We start from the raw sequence: 13,763 nt of genomic DNA, 5'->3' as shown, positions 1-13,763 counted from the left end.
TACTGATCATCTCTAGATTGAAGCCATGCAAGAGGAACTTAATCAGTTTAAGAGAAGTGAAGTCTGGGATCTAGTTCCAAGACCAGATGGTGTAAATGTTATTGGAACAAAATGGATCTACAAGAACAAGTCAGATGAGAATGGTACTGTTACAAGAAACAAAGCTAGACTTGTTGCTCAGGGGTATACTCGAGTGGAAGGGTTAGATTTTGATGAAACTTTTGCTCCTGTTGCCAGACTAGAATATATCAGGTTAGGAGTAGCTTGTATTCTGAAGTTCAAGCTGTTTCAAATGGATGTGAAAAGTGCTTTTCTAAATGGATACTTACGCGAAGAAGTCTATGTTGAACAGCCTTAAGGATTTATTGATCGTAGCTTTCCTAATCATGTGTATAAGTTAAAGAAAGCATTATATGGTTTGAAGCAAGCTCCCAAAGCATGGTATGAAAGACTTACATAATTCATGATCAATCAAGGGTACAGAAAAGGAGGGACACACAAGACCTTGTTTGTCAAAGAAGAAAAGGGGAGACTTATGATAGCCCAGATATATGTATATGATATTGTGTTTGGAGGGATGTCAAACCAGATGGTCCAACATTTTGTTCATCAAATGCAATCTGAATTTGAAATGAGTCTTGTGGGAGAACTGACTTACTTTCTTGGTCTACAAGTCAAACAGATGGAGGACACCATACTTATTTCCCAGAGTAAGTATGCAAAGAACATAGTAAAGAAGTTTGGCATGGATAACACTAGTCACAAGAGAACACCAGCGGCCACTCACTTGAAGTTGTCAGCGTTAATGTTGATCAAAGCATGTACAGAAGCATGATTGGAAGTTTGTTATATCTTACTATAACCTTTGTTGTAGGAGTTTGTGCCAGATACCAAGCTGAGCCCAAAATGAGTCATTTGACTCAAGTGAAAAGGATTCTGAAGTACATCAATGGGACTAGTGACTATGGCATTCTATACTCTCACAGTGAAAATTCCAAATTAATTGGGTATTGTGATGCTGACTGGGCAGGCAGTGCAGATCACAGAAAAAGTACTTCTGGAGGTTGCTTCTTTCTTGGGAATAATCTTGTTTCTTGGTTCAGCAAGAAACAAAATATTGTGGCTCTATCAATAGCAGAAGCAGAATATATTGCAGTTGGAAGTAGCTGTTCTCAGCTAGTTTGGATGAAGCAAATGCTAGAAGAGTATGATGTTAAACAAGATGTTCTAACATTATATTGTGACAACTTGAGTGATATCAACATCTCAAAGAACCCTATACAACATAGCAGGACTAAGCATATTGACATACGTCATCACTTTATCAGGGATCTTGTTGAAGAGACGGTAGTAACTCTTGAGCATGTGACTACTGAAGAACAATTGGCTGACATTTTTACAAAGGCTTTGGATGTCAAAAAATTTGAGAAGTTAAGGAGCAAGCTAGGTATCTGCTTGCATGAGGACTTATAGCAATTATTGAATCAAGATTCTGATACTGTTGCCTCTTCCTACTGTTTTGAGAATTTAACCTTTGATGCTTTATGCTTTTGGCACATTTTGTGGCTAAAAAGGGGAGTAAAAGAAGATGTGGTTCGATAATGTGTCAGGTGATAATGTGTTAGGTGATGTTGGAACACATCTCTGTGGTGTGTGTGTTATTTTTTCTGGGTTGCTTGTTTATCTATGATTAAAGTATCTGCCCTGGTTTGAAGAATCTCCTGATCTGTTAAATCTTCTGATCTGTTGTTAGTATTTATGCATGACTGCTATAATAATGGGCCTATTAATGGTGGGACATCTGATCCAGGTATATGTCTCAGATGTTTATCTGCAAATGTATGTTGAACCCTTTCCTGGTAGCTGGATGAGTTTATGCATGCTTGTTTCTATGTGCACTAGAAGTTTGAACATATTTCAGTTTGAAGATTTCTGTTTAGTATGCATGTATTCAAGGGGAGTGTTTATGTTAGTAATCACTCTATGGTTGCATCCTTGAGGGGGAGTGATACTATGTGGTGTGCTGCAGTTGCTAGTTTTTATGGAAGTTCATTTTTCCTATCAGTTGGATGTTTTGATGTATGCTGAAACATTCTGAGTATGCTACTGCATGTTTTTTTTCCTATCAGTTCATTTTTCCCTTCTGTGTTTTTGCTGCTGCAAGTCTCTGATTTTCTATTGTGATACCTCTTCTCTTATCTGCATAATTCCATGTGATGAATTTCTGTGAAAATACTGGAAGCAGGTCTGAGATGTATGTTATATTTCTTCTAGCCTTGAAGATTATGATGTGACTGGAGAACTATATGTTTGGTATCTGTTTAGTAATCTGATCTGTGTACCTTTCTTCATGGATAAATGCTTGTGAAGCTTGAAGAATAGGTTGCGTGTTATCTCTCATCTGTAGTTGGACTAGTCTTATTTTGTTTTAGCCAAAAATTTGCGAAAGGGGGAGATTGTTGGATATTTGTATGTTGGCTTCACTTTTGCCTAAAACAATTATTCAAATGTATTGTTGGAGATGATGTTCCAACATTCTAGCAAAGCTCAGTGCACCCTGTACCTGTGCCTTGATTTATGCACGCGTTTTGTATTTAAGGAATCCACGCCTTTATTTCTTGTTGGTCAAGCCGCGTGTTTTTATGCTCAGAATCAGAACTTTTATTATTTACTGAAGGAGTGTTATCTACTTAGGAAAGTATGGATGTGTACGAAGATGTTCCTATTAATGTGCCTACATTTTAAGACTTTCCTTATTTGGTTCTGATTGATGTGAAATGGATCACCGTTTGTTCTGACCCGTATTACTACAAGACCTTTTTCATCATCGAAGCCGTTATTACGAGATTAGATCATTTCTACGGTTTTGAGTCTTTTGTTTGTGAGCCTCTCGTGTATCACCTTGATGCATGTTTTGGACTGTGTTTTGAGTTGCATTTTGTTCACTCCTTTGAAGCTTTTAAGCAAAGAGGTAGGTAATTTGTGTACTGCACCAAAGCTGTGAAGCACAGTGTAAAGTTGTTTTTTCAAGGTAACTTCATATTTTGATTGTATCTATAAACTGAGAATCACAGGGGCTGTGATTGTGTTGTAGGGAGTGAGATGAGATTTCAGATCTAGGAGTTCCTAGGTTGAAGTCAGTACGGGTAGGTCCTAGGTCTTTAGTGCAAGCAAGGTGTTTGCTGAGAGCAATTGAATAAGGACTACACTAGTGGATTTCCTTCCTGGCTTGGTAGCCCCCAGAGTAGGTGATGTTGCACCGAACTGGGTTAACAAACCCACTGTGCCATTCTCTTTTCTGTCGGTTATTTTTGTTATCCTTGTTATTTGTTAGCTTAATGTTCTGATCATATTATTCAACATTTGTTTTTCTGTGTAACTGGTGTTGGAACATTGCGTAGAACATCTTAAGTCTAACGTGCCAGAATTTCACAATCTTCATTTGGGCACACTTGAATCGACTCAAATTTATCCTGAATCGTATCATCCTTCATACTTCTCTGGTCTGTCTTCTTGCTGTCTGAATCGATTCAAACATTTAGTTAATCGATTCAACCTGTTGTTTTTGTGCGAAAATTTAGTCTTATCACCTCTCTCTATAAATAGTCTCATCCTCATAACTCCCAAGGCATTGAATCATTTTCATCTATTCTCTCTAGGTCTCAAAAACTCATTGCTCATACATTCTTCAAGATTAAACACTTTTTTTTAGAATCACTTTGTCTTTGAGTGTGTAGATTCCCTAGGGTGCTAGTAGGGATTGTAACTTGGTTCTCTCAAGAAGATTGATTGGGCTTAATCAAGGCTTCAAAGGAAATGAATATTCTCATTCCACCTACAAAGGAGTTGGGGGTCTTTCTAACCGTTCTTGAAGACGAAGGGTGTTCGTTTGCCGAACGTAGCATTGAACACTCTAGTGAAGAGTTCGAAGGAGTGCACGGGTAATTCAAGGATCAGAAGATTCAAGGAGCACCAAATTCAAGGGGTACTTGAAGTTTAAGGGAGTAGTTTACATAGGAGTTGAAGAATTAGGGCTTTAATTTGAAGGAACTCTTGTAAACATTGTAATCAACATTTGTTACGTAGTGGATGATCTTGGTGAAGGCATACTTCATCAAGAAGTGTAGACGTAGCCCTAAGCGAGGATGAATCTCCCTATCCTTTTTAATTGCCAATATTGCTTGTGATTAATTGAATAATTGATAGGTTAATTTCTATTATTGATCTAAGTAGTTTTTCATTGAAAATTGACCTAATTCATTGAGTTAGGTTTCATACAATTTGCTTAGATCAATTGATTGCAAAGTCTATTCAATTCTTCAATTACACTTGTATTGTATTTTTGATTTGATAGCATATTATTCTTGTTCATAAGTTTGAAATTGTGCATTGTTTTGTACCTTGTTCATTGATTGTGATTGTTCAAGCAAATTTCAAATAGTCAATTTATTGAAATCATTTTTCACAAATCTCTGAAAAGTTTTTCAAACGCGCTATTCACCCCCTCTAGCTTTGTAACCATCTAGCCTATAGACCAACAAGTGGTATCATTGAGCTTGATCTCTTCTTACAGGTAACTATTGGATGAATTGATCCATATGGCTAGCAAGGAGCCCAAAGGGGCGTATAACAGAGCTCCTATTTTCGACGGAGAAAATTATGACTGTTGGAAAGAATGCATGAGTGTTCACATCGAATCGATGGATATGGACGTGTGGGCCGCCGTGGTTAACGGGAGGTTTCAACCGCAAGTTGTTTTCAACGGTGTATCACAATATAAGCCTAAAGCCGATTGAAGCGATGATGACAAAAAGAAGGTCCAATATGATCTGAAGGCACGAAATATTCTCATCTCCTCTCTTGGGGTTAATGAGTATCATTCGGTATCTCATTGTAAGACCTCCAAAGATATGTGGGATGCATTGCAAGTCGTTCACGAAGGAACCGAAGAAGTTAAACAATAAAAAATTAATACCCTTGTGCAACCAAATGAGCTTTTTTGCATCAGATTCACTCATCCATGCAAATGAGATTCACTCATATTGTAAACAAGTTGCAAAACCTTGGAAAAACAATTTCAAACTGATGACACTAGGTCACACATACTTTTATTTTGGTTTTTATGTACTTTTGAGCTGAGTTCACGTGATTATCCATGAGATAGAAGCTTCAAATGACACATTTGATGTTGGCAAACAAAGAAGAAATCGTGATCCGATTTACAACATCGGGCTACGATTTTACAGCAAATTTGAGACATTTTGTCTCGTAAAAAATCGTGCTCCGATGGAACCAAATTGGGCTATGATTTTCCAGACGCTCCAGCTGGAATCTGAGTTTAATGAAGCAATCGTGCGCCGATTTACAGCATCGGAGTACGATTTTAGCGTATCTGAGAATTTTCCTATAAAAGGGAAGTTGTTTTCTGAAGGAAGGGTTCGAAATTTTGGAGAAAGAAACTGACTTTTGGAGCAGGAGATCTGGAGAGAAGGTGGGAGACCATCAAAAACTCATATCTGGTTACCAATTTCATGTAATGAATCCTTCTTTTACGTTAGTTATTTCTGCTTTAGCCATGAGTAGCTAGATCCTTTGTGATTAGGTCAAGAGATGATTTTGTTCTAACTCATGTTTATGTAACATGTAACTCTTAATCTTTATGAATGCCATTCTAGTTTATTCAGTATAAATTGTGCTTAATGCTTTTATGATTCTGACCCAATATAACTGATTTTAGAGTATATATGACTACTGACACTAGCGTGTAACTCTGACATATTTATACTGTTCAATCTAACGAACAATCTAGGGATGGAGTGTTGTTAGGTTGTGATACTTGAATTAACGGGCACAAAACCTTTGATGATTATAGATTCACCTAAGGGAATAGGGAATTATAATTAGAAAAGAGGGCTTAGGATCAAGGGATTGACCTAAGTTATTTTGTTAATTTGTCTTGAACTTTATAGCGTTCGAAAACTTAAGAAATAGGTTGCTAATGAATGATGAACAGATGAATCGATTAACCTAGTCATCTCTCCATATTATTTCTCGAACCAAATTTACGTTAACCATGTTATTTACATTTGCAATTCAAATCAATCGCCTCAGTGCACCCCCCCCCCCCCCCCATTTTACAAACATCCTTAATAATAACGTTACTATCGAGTAGAAGTTGAAACAGTCCTTGTGGATACGAATCTTATAAGTTTTATTACTTCGATATAAGTTAGTACACTTGCTAATTATGTATCAAGTATTTGGCACCGTTGTTGGGGACTGTTGAATCATTTCAACTTGGAAATTTCGTTATTGTTTAGGATTTCTGCCGTTTACATTTTTTGTCTATATATTAAAAAATTGAAAAAAAAAATATATTATGATTTATGCTCTTCATGTTTATCTCATTGTACTTTGCTGCTAGAAAGTTTATCCAAGTTTTGCAGCTATGATAGACAGGTTACGCCTTTATGATACAGAGGAGATTGTTATGTTGGAGTATGAAAAATATCTGCTTTCTTGGAAGATAAATCAATGGGACAATCAAATCTCAAGACTAAATGCGAGATGTGATCTTCATGAGGCGAATCATCAGGGTACAAATTGTGAAAGGCTGAAAGAGCTTATCAACATCGATTATAATACTCAGCTTCAAAATATTTTAGATGATTTCTTGATATTACATCAAGTTTCATTTGAGAAATTTGAAGTTCAGTGTGGTGATCTTGTTGGGAAAGCTAATGAATGTGAGAAGCAGCTGGTTGAGATGGAGACTAAGTGTCATGTTGTGGTGGAAGAAAATGCACAAGTGAGGAGAGTTGGTCTCTACATGAAGTCTCAACCAACGGGGTTGAAAGAAATCATTCCTTTGCAAAGGTATATATATTCTTCTTTATGGTGGGAGAGCTCAAAGGCTGAAAGTCTAGAAGTTGGATCATGGGAGCATCTGCTACATTGTATGAAGTTCATGGAATTCCTACCAAACAAGAGGAAGAAGAATGATGATATATTCTTTCTTTCATATTTGCCACCCTAACAGTGGCTGAGGCGTCAAGCTTAATGACGTAAAATAAAGCGCTTGATGGGAGGCAACCCATCATATTTTTTAATTTCGTTTATTTGGCTGGTATTTCTTTTAAAAAAAAATATGTGTGTGTGACTGCTGCTAGTGTTATGAATTTTGTATTCCCCTATATTTTGTAATTGCATCTGCACTTGTTTATTATTAATGAATTTTCTTTTTTCTTGAATTTTACCAGTCTAGTAGCATTTGTTCATCAATGGTTTAGCAAAAGTTCAAGGAGATAGAGCTTGCATGAGGTTCCTTTGTTGAAGTGTACTGCAACGTGAATTTTGACAACTTCCATAAACCTCAGCTTGTAAGTTCCAAAGCCAAATTTTTGTTTTACAATTTTCACAAATATGAGTGTTCCATGCTGATACTATTTCTAGGACTTGCGAATTTTCTTTATGTCAGTTGGTTACATCTTTTAAACACTAAAGACAAAGTGCTTGTACCTTGAGCCTTTGAAGCCTACCTGTTGCATTGAATTTTTCCCATTTTTAAGCCAACTTTTGAGCCAATAGGTTAGACCCTGTTGTTTCGGTGAAAAACCATATTACAAGCCTAGATACCTTAGGATATCAACCCTATTTTTGGAGTTAGGCAATTATTATGTGTTTGCAAAAGTCTAATGATAGGGCCAAACCGCAAGTGCACGGCCTATCGAAGTAATAGTAGTAAGTAGAGTTATCGTTCCGCTAGGGAGTTGGTCAATCCAATTAGCTTTTAGAAATTGATTAGAAGAGAAAGAAATAAGAAGTTGGGGAGTGCAGTTTTTGAAGGTAAATAACAATAATATTAAAAAGCCTTGGGATCATTGGTTCATCATAATAACGAATCTTTTCACAAGCAAGCCTTAAACTTATAATTAAACGTTAATCCTAATTACTAAGGACAAGTCTCTCTTTAGCATATCACAGCTCCTCTCGAAGTCAGTGAGTGTATCCCTCCAACAACCACACCTATTCTCATGGGTGATTGCCTTTGGGACCCTTGAAGATCGAAACTTTATGTGTCCCAAGGTTTGCTAGACTATTCTCATGTTTCGCAAACCTTGTCTAAATTCACTTGATCGGATATCAAAGCTCCGCGTTCGCTTTATGAATTGATATCTGTGATGATGAATTAACCATTATCAAACCCTCCGCGTTCGCTTCCACAGTTTGATAATAATTAATTCATGTTAAAACGGTGAATTTAGATTAGGAATTAAGGTAACAAATAATTAGGGTTTAAGGCTTGGCTTGATCCGGATTACGTCATTAGACTTATCCAACGATCCCAAGACAAAGAAGTCTACTCACTCATGTTCATCGTAGACATGGGGGAAGAAGAGAGAATGCGATAAAAGTAAATTGCAAAGAAGAAAGTAAATAAAGTAAAGAACTTTTATTGAAATAAAGACTTAAAATATTCAAAGTAAAAGGTGAATGTTTATGGTGGAGAGCTACTCTATTTATAGCTTTACAATCGACTTAGAAACTAAGCAACTAAAAGGGTAAAACAGTAAAGCTGCAACAGGGTAACTTGGGCCCGAAGAAAAAGCAGCAAAAGGGGCTTCTGGAGGTGGCACGGCCGTGCCACATGTTGGCACTGGCCGTGCCAAGCTTCTGACTTGGTGGGAACATATTTTTGTTCCGTATCTTCGTATTTTCGCACTGTATTTGCTCCAGTCCTCTTTCTTTTGCTCCAAGACACCTTCCACCATATATTCGCTCCTAAAATAAAATAAAAGACAATTTAAAGTAAAATATTCTAAAAGGAAATAAAATGCAATATAATTAAATCAAATCTTATTTAAAACTAAACTAAATAAAGCATTAAAATATACTAATCTATGACTCATCAAACTCCCCCACACTTGAATCTTTGCTTGTCCTCAAGCAAAAGGCAACAGACATAGCAGCAACAAAAGATTATTATGGCAATATTAAGAACACATGTCTCAAAAGAAAGGCTTTGCTTCAAGTACACTAATTACAATTTCAAATACTTCTCATGAACCTATTCTACCCAACATCAAGTCTCAAGTGAGTGTGTGTGTGCAGTCCAACCCTTTTCTTGCTCCTGTATAAGACAGATATTATGAGGAATAGGTTCTATCCTTAGTGCTAAAGTAACCGAGAAAAGTCCTTTCTTCAATTCATATAAGAGTGATGGGAATTAAAGTTAAGATTGAATTAATTTAACAATTAAGCACAAGGGGCTGCAGATGCTTAGGGGCTATCTATCCTCGTAGGAAGTCTTCTCGGATGTAATTGTCCTTTCCCCCTAGATTCAAAATCACCCTAAGCAGTGCTGCAAAATTATTATTTGTTTCATCTCCGCGTAGGAAGTCTTTTTGGATGTAATTGTCCTTTCCCCCTAGCATTGATGAATTTGTTTCATTTAAGTTCAAATTAAGGAGTCACCACCACAATTAGGAAGTTAGGGATTGTCCTTTCCCCCACATGTTGGTGCCATTCTCCCGCCCCGTTTTAACTTTAACAATTAAGGATATAACAATTAAGAACATAGATTAATTTCCCACGCAAACTTATACTACTTTTACTCTTAAGACTTTAAAGGGTCTAAGTTAACACTAAAGATAGAACGTGTTCCTTAAAATACCTATTCATACATTTGCTCAAGGATTGCAACCGGGTGCTTTTCTCATTGGAGAATTTCACAATAAAACAAGATATGGGTATAGCAAGAACATAAGAAACACAAGAAACTACTTTTATGTACAAGAAGCAACCTAAAGAAGAGACAAAATAAAAATTTTCATGCCATTTTCTATATTAAAAACAAGCTACTAGTCATGCCTCTTGCTATAAAAACAAAACAAAAGAATAAAGTTCAAGGGAGTTTGGAAACACTACGACTCTAGACACTTTATTAGCCCCCCCCCCCCCCCCCCCCCCCCCACACACACACACTTAGGGGAAGCATTGTCCTCAATGATTCAAAGAAAAAGAAATTAAAAGAGAAGAAGTAGAAGAAGAAGAAAGAAGGAGTAGAAGAAGAGTAGTAGAGAGAGAGAAGGGAAGAGAGGAAGAAGAGAAGAGAGGAAGAGGAAAGCTCACATTTGTTTATTGTGGTCCGTAAGGAGGACCTTAAAGTTGGAGGTGTTGCATCATCCGACGGAGCATCTCATTATTTTCATCATTGACACGGTTGCCCCTTTGAACTTCATTGCGAAGGCCGGATATCTCAACACCTTGCCTTTGTTGCTCGGTGCTCATCCTCTCGATTTCATTGTGAATCCATGTCCATCGTTGATTTTCATTAAGCTCACCGGCTGCATGGCCATGGTGCCCCTCTTGGTGCAAGTTAGCACCTTCTCCCTCATCATGGTGCAAGTTAGCACCTTCTCCCTCTTCATCATCTTGCTCACCAAGAACCTGCACATCATTAACATACAACCAATTTTCTTCCACCTCGGTGGTAGTCCGAGATGGGTTAGGCAATAAAAACATGATTGGCACATTTAGCTTAAGTTGGTAATGGAGAGGTGGACGATGTTTGATGAAATTCATAGCAATAAGGGTTTCTATGTTAAGCCTATTGTTTCCCTCAATTGGTTTGATCCCCTCATTTTCACCTACTCCAAAACACCTAGCTATATATGTAATGATGCCACCCACCACTATGTCTCCTCAACCGGCCGGTCTAGTACCGACAAAGTCTAGGTAATCAATCAAATAAAAACAAGTATTGACGGGGTGGTCGTGGAGCATTGCCCATAGCATGAACAATTCATCGGTTCTAGTGTTTCCTAGCTCGGTTCTACCCCAAATAGTGCAAGCCATTACCCTTTGGAGGTACCTAAGTACGGGGTTGTGGATGTTGCTAGCTTTGTTGGCTCTAGGAACATAGTTGGAAACGCCGGTGATACGTGTCCAAAAGGCAGCTGGGCCATAGTTATCCGGTTTTAGGCTAGGATCCCAATGATCATGAATATATCCTTCATTTGCAAAACCTAAGGCCTCACAAAAGTGCTGAAGTGACATGTCATAATCAATATTCATCAACCGAAAAACAACTCTATGGTTAGGGTTATCAAAATTCAACTTATCTTTAGTGAAAACAATTGAGCTTAAAAATTCATAAGTGAAGTTTTCATAACCCCGCATAGGTTTCAGCAAATCAGTCCAACCTAACTTTCCTATCATCCTAGAAACATCATCAAACAGCTCTAGCATATCTAAAGTATTGGGATCAGGATAACGAGAAGGATGCAAATGTTTAGAGATTAGAATTTTATACCTGTCCCGTTGCTTGTTGTTCTTGAAGTTTATTCCATGATTCTTCACTTGTGTTTGCTTCTTTGGGGGAGGTCCTCCTTGAGAGCTTGCTGGTTCTTTACCACTTCTTCTTGAAGCCATTGACCTTTGACCTTGGTTTGACTTTGGGGTTTTGGTGAAGGTTAGGGTTTTGATGATAATTGTAGTGGGAAAGGTTGGTTTTGGATTGGGGTTGATGTTTAAGTGAGGTTTATGGTCTTAGATGTGGAGATTGGTTAAGGTTTTGTGGTTTTTAGGTTAGGTTTAATGGAGATGAGGGTTTGGTGAATTGTGTGTTTGGATGGATGCAAGATGTTTTTGATTGGTGGTTTGTGTTTGGAATGAGGTTTAGAATTGTTTGGGTGAAAGAATTGAGTGATTTGGTTGAGTTTTGAAGGAGATATGAAGGTTTGAAGATGGATGGTTATGGATGTTTAGAGAGAAGTTTGAAAAGATGAAAGAGGGTTGTGGTTTGAGAATGAGGAAGAAGAAAGAAAATTTTGAGGGTTATAGGAAGGGAGAGATCGGGCACGGCCGTGCCACCCTTGGCACGGGCCGTGCCAGCTTCCTGACTTCAAGGCCAATTTTTTCTTTTAAAAACTTGGCACGGCCGTGCCATACCTAGCACGGGCCGTGCCACCTTTCTGGTCCTGGGGCTTCAAAATTTTTCCATTTTTTTCGAATCAACTTGGACAATTACCCACAAAAATACTTAAAACAAAGAAAAACAAAACAAAAGCAGTAAAATGCGTGGGTTGCCTCCCACGAAGCGCTCTTTTAATGTCATTAGCTTGACGGTTAGAAAGAGTCCTTAGAATGGATCAAAGATATCATGTTGTGTAGATGGCGCTATAAAACGTTCTTTCACAACATGATCGTTAAGCATGCAACAAGAGTAAAGAACGGGACCTTTCATAACGTTTTCCAACTCAAATCCTACCATCTTATCACTCACTTGAAAGACTATCCTACCGAGTTTAACATCAATGAGAGCTCCTGCAGTTGCGAGGAAAGGTCTACCTAGGATTATAGGGACGTCATCATCCTCTTCAATGTCAACGACTACAAAATCAGTGGGGATGTATATCCCTTCTATCTTAACGGGTATGTCCTCGACAAATCCTACAAGTTTCATGGTAGAACGATCAGCAATTTTCAATTCCATCTCGGTAGGTTTCAATTCTCCTATCCCTATCCTTTTAAGAAGAGACAAAGGCAGCAAACTAACACTAGCTCCTAAGTCACATAAGGCTTTGTTTATGGTTTCATTCCCGATTTCACATGGTATGGCAAAGCTACCTAGATCTCTAAGCTTAGGGGGTGCTTCTTGGATGATTGCACTAGTTTCCTTAGCCAAGGCTATTGTCTCATTATGCTCTATAGCCCTTTTCTTTGAAAAAATTTCCTTTAAAAACTTGGCATATAGAGGCATCCTAGACAAAGCTTCAGCAAAGGGAAGTTTAATGCAAATCTTCCTAAGTATGTTAACAAATTTTTCAAACTTACCCTCTAGTTTAAGCTTATCAGGATTTAAGGGGGATGGAGTTTTGTTTTCTTCAAGTGGTTTTGCTTCTTCTATCACAACTTTATCACCTAAGGGCTTGATATTTTCTTTCCCAATGTTTTTAACCTTAGCAAAAGTTTTGCCTAACTTACTACCCCCAAAAGATATGACATTAACTTGGCCTTTGGGATTGGCTTCGGTTTGACCAGGAAAGGCTCCCGGCGTTTGGGAAGATGTAGCCACTTGTTGGGCTATTTGGGTGATTTGTGTTTCAAGCATTTTAGAGTGAGTAGCAATAGAATCGACCTTGGTATTGAGCTTGGAAAGAGAATCATTCAGAAATCTAGTTTGGTTTTTGAGTTCTTCAAGTTGTTTGTTTTGGTTGGCAATAGAATTTTCCAACAAAATTTCCAAATTGGATTTCTGAGTGAATCTTTGGTTGTTTGCATAACCGGGTGGTGCTACTTGTCCATAGGGATTTTGGTTTTTATAAAAATTTTGATTTTGTCTCATCCCTTGGTTGTATTGAGCATAATTCATTTGCTCAACACCGTTAATAGCACTACCTAGTTGGCAATCAACACCAGCATGACCAGTTATACCACATATTTCACAAGAAGGAGTAGAAGCAGAATTGATAGCACTAACATTGAGTTTTTCAAGTTTTTCAGTTAGTGTATCAATTTTAGAAGCAAGGTGGTCATAGTTAGAGACTTCGTGTATACCTGCCTCCTTTTTGGAGGGTGAAGAGCTAGTGATGGCTCTCTCGTCGGTCCACTTGTAGTGATTTTGAGCCATGTCTTCGATCAAGGCATACGCCTCCGTGTAATTCTTGTTCATAAGTGCTCCACCTGCAGCTGCATCAACAGACATCTTAGTGGTATAAGACAAGCCATTATAAAAAGTGTGGACTATAAGCCACTTCTCT

The 13,763-nt window shown here is 37.8% G+C and overlaps 1 pseudogene; it reads left to right on the top strand.

The window, feature by feature from the left end:
* The first annotated feature begins 831 nt into the window (after window positions 1-831).
* LOC146916541 (secreted RxLR effector protein 161 pseudogene) lies at window positions 832-1,473 on the top strand (annotated as a pseudogene).
* The last annotated feature ends 12,290 nt before the right edge of the window (window positions 1,474-13,763 follow it).

This window comes from Medicago sativa, chromosome 6 (assembly GCF_051527215.1).
Source record: "Medicago sativa cultivar Bolivia chromosome 6, Bolivia_mono, whole genome shotgun sequence".
Lineage (NCBI taxonomy): Eukaryota > Viridiplantae > Streptophyta > Magnoliopsida > Fabales > Fabaceae > Medicago > Medicago sativa.
This window is presented reverse-complemented; position numbering and strand designations above follow the sequence as displayed.